Source organism: Lepidochelys kempii, chromosome 3, assembly GCF_965140265.1.
Source record: "Lepidochelys kempii isolate rLepKem1 chromosome 3, rLepKem1.hap2, whole genome shotgun sequence".
NCBI classification, from domain to species: domain Eukaryota; kingdom Metazoa; phylum Chordata; order Testudines; family Cheloniidae; genus Lepidochelys; species Lepidochelys kempii.
The window spans coordinates 175,327,558-175,341,552 of NC_133258.1; the positions used below are offsets into that span (position 1 = coordinate 175,327,558).

The 13,995-nt window shown below is 48.6% G+C and overlaps 1 protein-coding gene across 1 annotated transcript in view; it reads right to left on the reverse strand.

Moving 5' to 3' along the window:
- The window catches only part of LOC140909564 (uncharacterized), a 48,409-nt gene extending 45,977 nt beyond the window's left edge, over nucleotides 1–2,432 (reverse strand). The window contains exon 1 of the mRNA XM_073339134.1: nucleotides 2,213–2,432. The gene's annotated coding sequence lies outside the window, so the exon portion shown is untranslated. The remainder of the gene's footprint in view (nucleotides 1–2,212) is intronic.
- Nucleotides 2,433–13,995: the final 11,563 nt, after the last annotated feature.

Sequence of the window (13,995 nt, forward strand, 5' to 3'; positions counted from 1 at the left end):
GTCAGAAATGTTTTGGGGGTGTGGTCAGAGTGCACCGGCATTACAGATATTCTTTGGGCCCACAGAGTGATATCCCTATTAATTAGAGTAACCCTGAGGCTGCTCTAAGTTTCATTGGATATGACCTAAAATAATGGGAGCGCTCCCTCCTCCATATGCCTTGCTTTAAGCAAAAGAATGGGGTAACTAGGCCTAGTGAGTAGGTGGCAGAGTGGGAAGAGAACCCAAGAAGCCTAAGTCCTGGTCTCGCTTTCTAATCTTTAATGAGCTGAAGTCTGTATTTGAACCCAACAAGTGACAAAGATTAAAAATCCAACTACCATACATCAGCTGTCTTTCATTGGCCAACCTTTTTCTGATCTCCTGACAACATCCCAACCACAAGCCTGTAAATATAGGCAATTTAGTGGGAAAGCGCTTTCCCCAGCTTAACAATGACAAGTAAAGCCAGCATAATACTACCTTGGGCTTTTAGGTGTCTGTCAGAGAAAAGAGACACAAGGTAGGTGAGGTAACATCTTTTATTGGATCAGTTTCTGTTGGTGGCCTTTCTAATATCCTGGGACCGACACAGCTACAACAACATTATCAAGGAAAAGGAAGACTTGGCCTATCTGGCTGGGTATGTGCCTAATGCAACTCAGCTTTCCAAACAGTTTGGCCAATGTACATGGCAGAGGGGTATTGCTGGCACATATCACATTGGTAGATATGCAGGTGAACGAGCCTCTGATAGTGTGGCTGATGTGATCAGGCCCTATGATGGTGTCCCCTGAATAGATATATGGTGGGGGGGAGGGATAGCTCAGTGGTTTGAGCATTGGCCTGCTAAACGCAGGGTTGTCAGTTCAATCCTTGAGAGGGCCATTTGGGATCTGGGGCAAAAATTGGGGATTGGTCCTGCTTTGAGCAGGGGGTTGGACTAGATGACCTCCTGAGGTCCCTTCCAACCCTGATATTCTATGTGCCAGCAATGCCCCTCTGCCATGTACATTGGCCAAACTAGACAGTCTCTAAGTAAAAGAATCAATGGACACAAATCAGACGTCAAGAATTATAACATTCACGTGTTCTTGTCAACTGCTGGAAATGGCCCACCTTGTTTATCACTACAAAAGGTCCCCACCCCCCCTCCTGCTGATAATACCTCACCTTACCTGGTCACTCTCGTTACAGTGTGTATAGTAACACCCATTGTTTCATGTTCTCTGTGTATATAAATCTCCCCACTGTATTTTCCACTGAATGCATCCGATGAAGTGAGCTGTAGCTCAGGAAAGCTTATGCTCAAATAAATTTGTTAGTCTCTAAGGTGCCACAAGTCCTCCTTTTCTTTTTGCGGATACAAACTAACACACCTGCTACTCTGACACCTGCCATTTATGGACCTGTGTAAAGTGCTTTGAAGACTTTGCATGAAAGTCAGTGTATCCCTACGAATTAACTGGCAAAGCTTGCAAAGCTTTATATGTAACTTGATAGCATTTCTCTGCATCTGTAATGCAGTAAATTTTGAATGCCACATTCAATTAATTCCAAAATTTCAGGGAATGTTCGAGGTACCAATAAGCAGAAACCTGTTGATTTTTCTGAAAACCAGAAAGGGGAAATGGGGGACCCACAGACAGTGGCGCTAGAACAAGGGGGTGGGTGTCAACGGGCCATGGTCATCCCACTTATTAAAAGTGCATGGGCCTGGCCAGTCCACATTTTGCCATGGCAGACCCCCAGCCCCTTCCCCTCGAAGTGCCCCCCCCCCCCGGCCAGGCTAGCAGCTGGTGGCGCCTGGCCGGGGAGTCCAGGCTGTTGTGGGAGCCGCGCGGGCCCCCCACCTGTCTGTGGTACGGGGGGCCGCGAGTAGCCCCCAGCCCGTGTCCCTGCCCCCCGGGTGCCCGGCCCAGGGCAGCTGGAGGTGTAGGGTCCACGCCGGCTCCCCGAGCCAGAGACTGAGTCGCAGCCGGCCCCGCGCCCGTGAACTGGGCACCCCAGCTCCGTGGCAGGGACTTGTCCCGGCTGCCACGTGTCCCCAGCTCCCTCGCCCCGAGGCTCTGGGGAGACGTTTCCCTGCAGGCTCCGCTCCTCCTGCCAAGCTGTGCCGGCAGAAAGCGGGCGGGCTGCAGGGGAGCCTGAGGCCACCCGGGCTGGTGGCCCTGGGGGGAGGGAGGTTACCGGTTTGGGGAGGCACCCGGGAGCGAGTCCCCACAGGACTTACCCCAACCCGGCTCCAGCTGAGGGCGGGGCCTGGGAGCCGCAGCCCCGCCGCGGCACGACCCGCAGGGGCAGCTGTGCGGAACCCCGGCGCGGAGCCGCCACCTGCTCTCGGGCCCCCGCACCACAGGCAGGTGGAGGGTCCGCCACAGCTGCCCGCGCGCCCCTCCCCAGGGCTGGGCCACGGCTCCAAGGCGCGGCGCCGCTCCGCTCCCCAGCCGAAGCCAGGACGGGGTGAGAGCTGCGCGGGAAGCTGTGCGGGAGCCTGGGTCCCTCTACCTGCTGGGGGGGGGGGGGGCAGGGACGCGGACAGGGGGCTACTTTCAGCCCACCCCTGGGGTTCTCCGGCCCCGCTCCAGCTTCCCCTTCTCCAGGGGAAGAGGAGGGGCGGGGCCTCGGAGGGGCAGGAGGAGGGCCTCGGGGGTGGGGGCTCCCTGCCCCCCCGCTTTTGGGAAGGCTCTGCCGCCCCTGTACGCAGAGCCCCTTGCATCTGATCAGGAGAGCCAGCGGTTTCTTTTGAATTGTCTACAGATCAAAGAACCAGTTGATAGCAGCCATTAACACCTTCCCTTATAACAACTCCTCCCCATATCAGCTCTGCTGATCCTCCCCATGAGTTTAAAATCCTAACACCAAGAAAGAAAACGAAGAATGGAGGGGGCATACGCAGAGCCCCTGGCATTGTGGGGAGAAAGGGGGACCCTAGGATCAGGGCACACAGATTCCCTGGCATGAAGGTGTTGATGGGGGTTGCAGCAAGTCCCTTAAAGAAAAGGGGGTGGGTGGGTGGCACATAGGGAGTTTGTAGGGGAGAATGGGGGGATGCCATGGGGCCCCTGGTGTGTACAGTGAGCTCAGCCCACATAAGCACAGTGCGACCCCCAAGTTGTTCAGACTGTTATAGCTCTTGGGAACCAGCTAGTTGGGGATTCTAGTTTTCTTTTACATTTCACTAACTTCTTTTCTCCTGCAGCACAAGCGTCAAAGCAGCCAGCAGGAAACGTTGTGACCGTCAGAGGACACATCTCTGAAGAAGATGCTGTAGACTGACCAGCTACCTCCCTCTGGTGAATGAGAAGCTGTGAAGAACTGCATCGTTTCCACAGAGAAAGCAGAATCAACACTGGGCCAATATGATCCAGAGTAGATTTAGCAGGGTGAAGAAAACAATGGGGAAGGGAGCTTTTTCACATCTCTCTTGCAGTAGATAGTTTCCTGGCTTGATGGGTGTGTGAGGGCCTGTGTTGGAGCAAACAAGAGCACAGTTTATATGAATGTTTAATTAATTCCTTGTTGCAGCGGGTTTGAAATTCATCCCGCTGTCCCAGTTTAACCACGGCAACTTCAATTTCATCTTCATCCTGCAAGACTAGCATTGTGAGTAGCACAATTGACGTCTACCCCTGTGGGAATAGTGAGTGCTAGCAGCCAACCAGCAGAGGGAGCGCAAGACACTGCTACTATGTTTCTGAGCAGCCTTTAGACTCCTGGGTATTGCTGGGCCAGCAGTGTGTCAGGTTTTCGAATACTAGTATGCAGAGGATTGGAATTGAGCTCCCTGCTTTGCTCCTTGGTTAGCACAAGCTGGGAGAGAGGCACATACATCATTCTAAGGACCCTTTGACCTATAAAGTGAGCCGTTTCTGTGGACTTTCGCAAGAGCAGTGTCCAGCTTTCAGTCTGTGGTTGTGGAGATGAGAGCAGCTTAAAGCTTTAGGAAGAGTATCTCAGAGGCTTACACACATCTGGGGAAAAGTAGTGCATCTCAGTTTTTTAATTCTTTCCAGGACTGGGATTTTCAAGGGGGCCTAAATGAATTAGGTGTCCAATGCCCATTGAAAACTCAGTTTGATATGGGTACTTAACTCCCTTATGCACTTTGGAAAATCCTAGCCTAGGTATTTAGTGATTATACAAATAACAACAACAATTTACTTTTGCAGGTGCATTTTGCACCTGCAGATAACTGTGCCCACAAATTTTACACCCACAGATGCTCCCATTTAGAAATAGACATACTTCACAACATTCACAAATCAGGGATTGAGATGTCTAAGTAGGAGCATTTGGCTCCACGTTTAATTGCAGGTGCCAAATTATGATTCTTGTCATGGTTATTTTTAGTAAAAGTCATGGACAGGTCACCAGCAATAAACAAAAATTCACAAAAGCTATGACCTGTCTGTGACTTTTGCTGCTGCAGCTCCTTGGTTTCCCCCACCACTGTGGTGGCTGGGAGCTGTTGGGTTCCCCCTCCTCCCACAGTGGCTGGGAGCTGCAGGGTGACCATATTTCCCAAAGAGAAAATGGGACACCCCCAGCCACTCACCTGAGGTGCCCCCCCTTCCCTCTCCCCCTGCATGAGGCTGTCACCTGTCACTGGAACCCTGAGGAGGGCCCCCTCAGGAGTCTGTCACCTGTCACTGGAACCCTGCCAGGGCCCCACTGTGAGCTCCAGAGTCCTGAAGCCCCTGGGGCTGAAGCAGAGAATGTCACCGACATCTCTGGAAGTCATGGATTCAGTGACTTCCATAAATGTAGCCTTAATTATCATAAGTTCAAAAAGAGAAGCCATTGATTAAAAGTCTTGGGTAACATTTTCCAAAGTGTCGAAGGCCCTGTCTAAACTATCGGTGCTACATTGGCATGGCTACGGCACTCTAGCTAGGGTGCCGTAGTGTAGAAGCTTCCTACAGTGATCAAAGGGGTTTTTCCATCACTGTAAGAACTCCATCTCCCAAAGTGATGGTGTTTGAAGTTGATGGAAGCATTCCTCTGTCAACCTGGCTGCATCTACACTGGGCATAGGTGGCGAGTTATAGGGGGCCGTGGTGCCCATGCTCCACCAATATTCAGGAACGTGAACCTGGCTCCACCAGTGTTTGGGCTTATATTTTCAGAGCCATCCCATCCATAGGACAGACCGGAGCAACCATCCTGGGCCCCGCACTTTGGGGGGCCCCGCTCTTCAAGGGGGATGCAGGGTCCAGGGCTGCCTGGGGGCTTAGTGGGAGGCCGGCACTGGCAGCAGCGAGCGACCTGACCCCAACCTGCCCCGCTCTGCCTCTTCCTGCCCCTGTTCCGCCCATGCCCCCACTCCACCCTTTCCCTCAAGCTCCCGCCCACTTCTTTCCGGCTTCCGTCCCCTCTCCCGAGCAACGCTGGGAGCTGGCGGGGTGGAGCAGGATGGGCTGAGGTGCTTGCTTGCCCTGGACCCTGCCTCCCCCTGAAGCGCGGGGCCCGGGGCGGTTGCCCCAGTCCATCCTATGGATGGCAGGGCTATGCTTGGATCCGTTCTGGGCACCACCAAAAATTATACAAACCTGGCACCCATGATGCTGGGGGTTAGGTCAGCATAGCTATGATGCTCAGGGATGTGAATTTTTCACACCCTTGAGCACTGTAGCTATGGCAACCTGACTTTTAAGTGTAGACCAGGCCTAAATGACTTAGGAGTCCAAATCCCAGTGGAAGTCAATGAGACTCAAATTCTTGAGTGCTGAGCCCTTTTGCAAACAGATCTTAGGAGCCTAAGTCACTTACGTGCTTCTGAACATTTTACCTCTGGCCCTTAGAGTCCAGAAGATTGTACTCAGCCTTCAAGAATGTTAAGATAGGTTATACTGTGGGCCTTAAAATATTATGGTAACCTTTTAAATTTCTTTGCTACTGTTGGAGAGGCAAATAAAGAGTTGTCATAAATATAAAGGGAAGGGTAAACACCTTTAAATCCCTCCTGGCCAGAGGGAAAAACCCTTTCACCTGTAAAGGGTTAAGAAGCTAAGATAACCTCGCTGGCACCTAACCAAAATGACCAATGAGAAGACAAGTTACTTTCAAAGCTTGAGGGGGGAAACAAAGGGTCTCTCTCTCTGTCTGTGTGATGCTTTTGCTGGGACCAGAGCAGGAATACAGGTCAGAACTCCTATAAAGAATTAGTAAGCAATCTAGTTAGATATGCGTTAGATTCTGTTTTGTTTAAATGGCTGATAAAATAAGTTGTGCGGAATGGAATGTATATTCCTGTTTTTGTGTCTTTTTGTAACTTAAGATTTTGCCTAGAGGGATTCTCTATGTTTGGAATCTGATTACCCTGTAAGGTATTTACCATCCTGATTTTACAGAGGTGATTCTTGTACTTTTTCTTTAATTAAAATTCTTCTTTTAAGAACCTGATTGCTTTTTCATTGTTCTTAAGATCCAAGGGTTTGGGTCTGTGTTCACCTATGCAAATTGGTGAGGATTTTTATCAAGCCTTCCCCAGGAAAGGGGGTGTAGGGCTTGGGGGGATATTTTGGGGGGGAGATGTTTCTAAGTGGGCACTTCCTCTGGTTTTTGTGTAACACTTTGATGGTGGCAGCGTTTAACCTAAGCTGGTAACAGTAAGCTTAGGGGGTCTTTCATGCAGGTCCCCAGATCTGTACCCTAGAGTTCAGAGTGGGGAAGGAACCTTGACAAGGGTCCTTTCACCAGAGGAGTTCAAAGCACAGTACAGATATTTATTAATTAAGCCTCACAACACCTTCTCAGTTTGGAGATTTGATGAAGCAATGTTTTGTTATTGTAACTCTTTAGATTTTCTATCTGTGTTTATATATTGATAGATTCCTAAAGCACTATAGGTATGAGAGAAACCAAAATAAATACAATCTTTCACATGGGGAAACAAAGGCACACAGGTTGAAACTTGAACAAGTTTGCATAGTGAGGGCTGGTCTGCACTAGAAAATTAGATTGACCTAGCCACATCATTCAGGAAAAATCCACACCCACAGAGCAAAGTAGTTAAACTGACCTAAGTCCATGTGTAGACACTGCTAGGGTGACAGAAGGATTGTTCTGTTGACCTAGCTGTGGCCACTTGGGGAGGTGGATTAGCTACGCTGATGGGAGAACCCCACCCTTGGTATAGGTAGTATCTACAGTGAAGCACTGCAGAGGGGAGGCTGTAGTGTTTCAAGTGTAGGCAAGCCCTAAATCTGTGGCATTGCTGGGATTAAAACTCTTGACTCTCAGCCCCACGTTCTAATCACCGGACAGTTGTGTCTGTACTACTCGGCCCATTCATACCAATATATTTCGTTCCCTCTCTAAGGATTGTAGCAATAACATCAAATTCAGCCTTCTCATAAACTGGTTGATTGACCCATAGTATCTGCTTGAAGAAATAGGGGCAGAATTTCAAAAGAGTTCCAGCACCCAACAGCCCCTATTTAAGCATTGACTAAGTGCTGGATTTTCAGAAGACCTAAACTCCCAGATAGGCACCTAACGATAGATTTTCAAATGGACTCATCACCCAGCTTCTCCCATGGAGCGTACTGGGAGGTGCTGAGGAATCTTGGCCCATAGTGCTTTACAATCATTGTCAGTAACCTACAGGGGGGGATTTTTGTTTTTGTGTTTTTTAGAATCCCAATCAGATGGATCAGTGCAGTTAGTTCTTACTGTATTCAGATGACTTCAGCCATCATCAGGCATACCCCATGTACTGGCAGGCCCCCTCACAAGTCCATTGTAGACCAGCCCTTTGGGTGTTTTTGAGCATACAGCATGCTAACCACCGCTAGCTGTTTGTTTGAGAGAAAAAGATCAGTAATCTATGTTTTCCTTCTCTTACTGTTAGAAAGCAGATTCTGTAACACTACTACATAGATACCTTGGGCAAACCCAGTGCCTGCTGCTGCATAATATAGCTATGCAGTCAGAAGATCAGAATTAATCTGCACTTTGAGTTGGCAAGCTTGTGTGATTTTACTGATGCAAGGAGATCAGTGGCCAAAGAGTTGCTGCAGAACTCAGGCTGCTCAGACAGCAGTGACAACTAGTTGACTAAAAGAAAAACCTAAGGGGACGTTGTATGTCATTATTTATTAGATTAATGAGAGACTTTCATGGGTGACTACGGTTTGGCTAACAATCTCTTCTGCATGGATATCACAGCAGTTGTTAAATGCAATGCCTCAGAAGAAAAACAATTAAAGACTTTTAGTATCAATATATATAAGATTTTTATAAGAACTGATCATGGAAGCCAAGGACCTGAGCCTGCCCTCACTGAAAGAGGGATGATCCCATAAGTAATAACAAATATCATTTTCATACGTAAATAGACTTATTAAGATGCCACTAAGGTTACCATAACCCAGCCTACGCTCCTCAGTATAAGTTTAGGAGGGTATTACTATCCCAGTGTGGAGATGTAATGAAGTAAACTTGGTTAAAATAATTTGGAATTTGATGATTCTTCTAATCTTATATATTTTATTTCTGGCCACCACACTATCACATTCCCATGGCACCAAAACAGGGGGTTAAGAAAAAAACCTGAATATATCACACAGAACTATATATGGTTACAGTCTCACATAACAGGCATCTGTAGCAAGGAAGGAGTGTGTAGAGTGGAGAGAGCACAGACTAGCAGTCAGGACACCTGGGCTCAGTTCTTGGTTCTTCCACTGACCTTGCACAAATCACTTAGCTCACAATTTTCAAACAAAAGTGCCTCAAATTAGGCAACAAGGACATGATTTTCAGATGCGCTGAGCACCCCAGCTCACTTTGAATACCTCTTACTTTTGAGCATCAATATGAACTTAAGTACACAGCTTTAGGAACCATAAGTTTTCAAGTGGTGGCTTTAACTCTGTGCCTCAGTTTACCCATCTTTAAGATGAACATAAAGCCACACACCCTTACATCAAGGTGTTGTGAAGCTGAATTCCTTAACATTTGCAAACTATTGTGAGCTTTTTGGATTAATGGAGCTATATATGTGCAAAGTATCAACCATTTTGTTCCTGAAATATAGCCTTTTAAAGCTATGCCTACGCTAAGTCTGTTCATTTGGTTAAAAGATGGCTATAAAATTGTATTAGAGAAAAACGTAAAGTGCTAATCTGCCACATTGCTATAGCACCATTATTCCCAAAGGGTCCCCAATGCTTTACAAAGTCAGCTACAAAATATTTGCAAGGATCACTTCACCCACCACCTTCTGGGGTGCTAAGCAGAATCTTCTATAAGGTTGTGGGGTGAACTCCCCTACTCCTGCAAAAAGCAACATGGTATCTTTAAAGTGTGGGACCTTGGCTTTCCGTGTGATATATAGATGGCACCTGTGATTAGGAGATGTATCACATGCATAAATAATATAGATGTATATATGTGATGCTTGGGGATAACAAAAGGAGCCTTCTTCCCTCCCTCCCCTTCTTCTGAGGCTCTCTGCAGGAGGGCCAGGCCCAACAGCAGTCCCTATATTTAGAAGAGTATAGGGCATGGTTTCCCCCGAGTACCACCTGAGAGCACCGATCATCCCAAAGCTGAGGAACAGACCTGGGATAGCACAGCAGGCATACTTGCCCAGGGCACTGAGGAGGGATTGTGCCCCTTGAAGTATATTCCCAGCCAGAGTCCCCTAAGGGTGGTATCACACTGTCATATAGTGCATATAGTCACAGGGTCAGCTTCACCAATGGCATAAGAGACCTCTTATACCAGCAAAGAATTTGGCCCTGGGTGTTGCGGTTCAAATACAAGACAGAACAAAGCATTAAGCAAGCAAGCAGGCTGGTCTGCCGATGGACTGGTCCGCCTCTCAGCTTTCCACCCTCTCTTTTATTTCTCCCCCTCCTCCTGCGCATTACATACTTCAACAGATAAAAGGAATACACTGGCTTTGCTTAATATTCTTATTTACCAATTTCTATCTACCGCATTCCTTGCTCTCGGGCCTTGAGCCCAGTCCTGGGAGGCTTCCCACGGTTCATGTCATCTGGGCGAGATTCCAAGGTTCGTGCCCTTGAGAGGAGCCGTGTGTGCACTGCTCCTACACAACACTCCGGGTGTGCCCTGAATGTTGCCAAGTGCATGAACCCTGCATGAATGCTACATCCCCTCCTTTTTTGTTTATTTGTGCTCGGCCATCTCATGGTAGCCATCAATTTTCTTTTGCAAGCCATTTAACTCCCGGACAGACAAGGTCATAACTCGTGGAGCCTGCCAGGGCGGGTCTTGACAAACCCTTAACAAAAAGGAAATACATTGCACACAGCAACAGCAAAAAATAAGCCCAAGAAGGTAAAGTGTAATTGGCCGGGCCCCAATTAGCCATGCTAGAGTACTAGGAAGAGAGGTTCACGTAAGCAGCGAGCATCGTCTCATTCCCTATTTCCTCAGGGTGATGACATACTGGAATAAGGCACGTACCTAACAATTCTTCAGCTGCTACAAAATCAAATAAACAAAAGTGGGTAACATTTGCTATTGAAGCCAATCTTTCTCATAGGTTATATGTCATTCGGGCCCGTAACGGAGGAGGCGCTCCCAAGTCAACTCCTACAGGAAATAGCAGGCACATAAGGCACGCAATCAATACAGAATTAGCAGTGATTTGGGCAAGAATGGCCACAAACAGAGTCTCAGGAGTCTCTGGCTGTTGGTTTGCTGCCAGTCTTCGTTGAGCCGCGGCAACCAATGCTTTCACTCCTCCCCATGTCACAGGCTGGCTTGGGACGCTACGTCTCCTCTGTCTCCGTCCCGCCATTGTCGACCCGGGAGGCACCGCGTTCTCCTCCAAGGTCAGCTGAAACTCCGGTATGGGGTTCGACAGCCCCTGCTGCCACGCCATGCTGTTTCAGTGCTGGTCGCACACACCGGGCCGGAACCCACAATGGTCCTGCAGGGAGAGACATAGCAGCATATCCCGACCCCAAGTAATTAAAGGTACTGGGCCCAACCATTGCAGATCAGGCAGCTGACGGTAATAGACACGCGGTCTTTCCAGTACCTCGGACTTATGAAAATACCAATCCGCGGGGGTCTGCTGATCTGCGTTCAGCATTAAATTATTTAAAGTAAACAAAAGGATATGCAATTGTTGCTGAATGTCTCCTAAGGTTTGGAGACGCAGCTCCCCTTGTTTTAACTGTTTGTCAAGCAAGGTTTTTAGCGTGCGATTTGCACGTTCAACAATGGCTTGGCCTGTGGAATTATAAGGGATCCCGTGTTTGAGATGGACGTCCCATTGGGCACAAAAAGTGGAGAGGGCTGTGGAGCAATAGGCTGGGGCATTATCCGTTTTTATCTGGCTTGGGCGACCCATAACAGCAAAACAGGCTAGCAAATGGTGAATAACTTTGGGAGTAGCTTCCCCACGCTGTGGGGTCGCCCAGAGGAATCCCGAATAGGTATCAATGGAAACATATAAAAAACAAATAGGGGCGGAATTGTGGCACGTGAGTGACATCCATTTGCCACAGCTGATTCGCTGCGGTACCTCTGGGGTTAACGGCATAAGAAAAGGTAGGGGCAGCAGCGGCACAGTGGGGGCAGGAACGAACAATAGAACATGCATGATCAGCAGGAATGTGAAACTGTTGGGCCAAAACAGAGGCAGACTGATGAAAAAAGGAATGGCTTTCGATGGGGTCAGAAAAAAGGGAATTTACCTGACCACGTAACGCGCGATCGGTGCATGCATTGCCCTCAGTGAGTAGCCCAGGCAGAGGGGTATGACTGCGAATATGAGCAACAAAATAAGGGAAATTACGCATGGTGATGAGATACTGTAAGGACAAAAACAGGCGAAGAAGGTCCGCATCGACCTGAGGGGTAATGAGGGCTAGGGGTAAATGATCGATTACCTGATAAACATAATGCGTGTCCACAATCAAATTAAAGGGACAATCAGCAAAAAATTGAAAGGCCAGAATAACAGCAGCCAGTTCTGAGCGCTGCGCGGAACGCTGAGGCAGCGTAAAACGAGAATGCCAACGAGGGGGGTCACCTAATTGATAGGTGACAACACTGCGATGTGGAGAGCCATCAGCAAAAAGAGTGATAGCTGAAACAATAGGTTGAGAGCGGCTAAGACGATGTACGATTAGTGGCACCTTTTGCATGATCACCAACCGAGGATCTTTTGGGGGATTATAAGAGATCTCTCCCACATAATCATAAAGAGCAACCTGCCAGGCCAAGGAGGTGTGATAAAAAGAATCAAATTCACTACGTAATAGGGGGAACACAATGGCAACTAAATCAGTGCCCGTGAGTTGCACTGCACGGTGGCGGGCTTTACGAACAAGGTCGGACAGGGCATCTAAATAAGGATAAATGTTCCGAGGAGGAGTGGAAGACAAATATATCCACCCTATGATAGAGACGGCTGTGTCTGTACGAGATACAAACAGAGCCGCAGTAGGCGTATGAGGGGTGGCAAGGAGAACCAACCGCAGGGGACGGACCTCAGTGAGTCTATCCACAAACTGCTGACTCAACACTGCATTGATCTGTCGAATGCAGGCAATGTGCTCCTCAGTGATGGCAATAACTGCGTCTGGTGCCCGAGCTCCACGTAGGAGCTCGAACAACGGCTGCAGCATCGATGTGGGGAGACGGAAGTAGGGTCGAATCCAATTTAAATGACCCAAAATTTGTTGTAATTGAACCAGGGTTAGCGGTTGGGGTAGGACCACTTCCAGGCGAACAGGGGCAGCATAGGTTTGTAAAACCTTATGCCCGAGATATTGGTAGGGATAAGAGCGTTGGATTTTTTTTGGTGCCACTAACAGGCCATTTTGGCCGAGAATCTGAGACAAATATTCAAGCTGTTGTGCCGTGACCTGGGGACCGCTAAGCAAAATATCATCCATATAATGGTAGACCTTTAGTGTGGGGTATCGGGCACGAAAAGGGGCGAGGGCCCGATCCACAAAAAATTGACATAAGGTTGGACTATTTTGCATTCCCTGGGGCAAGACCTTCCACTGATACCTTTAAGAGGGTCGCTGATTATTATATTCTGGCACTGTAAACGTGAATTTTTCGTGATCTTGTGGGCAAAGGGGGATTGTAAAAAAACAATCTTTTAAATCTAACACACAAAGCTGATCGGTTTGAGGAATTAAATTTGGGTTCAGCAAGCCAAACTGCAAGGGGCCCATGGGTTGGATGCGTTTATTTATTTCCCTTAAATCGTGTAACAGCCGCCATGCACCCGATTTTTTCTTAATAACGAACACCGGGGTGTTCCAGGGACTAGTGGAGCTCTCCAAGCGCTGTGCATGCAAATGTTGGTGCACAAGCGAATGAAGCGCTTTCAGCTTTTCTAGAGGGAGAGGCCACTGGTCAATCCGTACGGGCTCTAAGGATTGCCATACCAATGGTAATGCGGAGGGCAAGGTGGGTGAGGGAGGGTTTTGGGCCATTATATATTAATATCGAGGGTGGTGTCCAGCTTTACAAGTAAGTCACGGCCCCAAATATTGAGGTGGACAGGGAGCACAAAAGGGCGGATCGTAGCAAGGGCACAGCCTCCTGGTTTAGAGACCGTGACCCAAGACAAACTTTGGCGCCCGGGTTTGCTACCCCCGATCCCCCACAACTCTTTAGAAGGAGCTGTTGGCCAACTGACTGGCCAGTCCTGATCACGAATCACCGTAACGTCAGCTCCAGTGTCCACCAATCCTGTAAAAGGAAAATTATTTAAGAGAAGTGTTAACTGAGGTTTCGAGGGGCGGACCGACGTTGTTAGAGCAACAAATTGAGAGGACGTGTCGTGAAGTGGCGACTGAGACAGCGTCGATCCAAAGCCGCCTCCGCCCCGGGCTCGATCCTCTGCAGCTGGCACCTGATAGGGGACTAAAATCAATTGTGCAATTGACCGTCCACGTGGGAGCAACTGCGGAAGATGGGTCCACACCTGAACCTTAATAACGCCGGTGTAATCGGTGTCAATGACCCCTGGGATGACAAAAAGACCCTGTTTCCCAGCGTGTG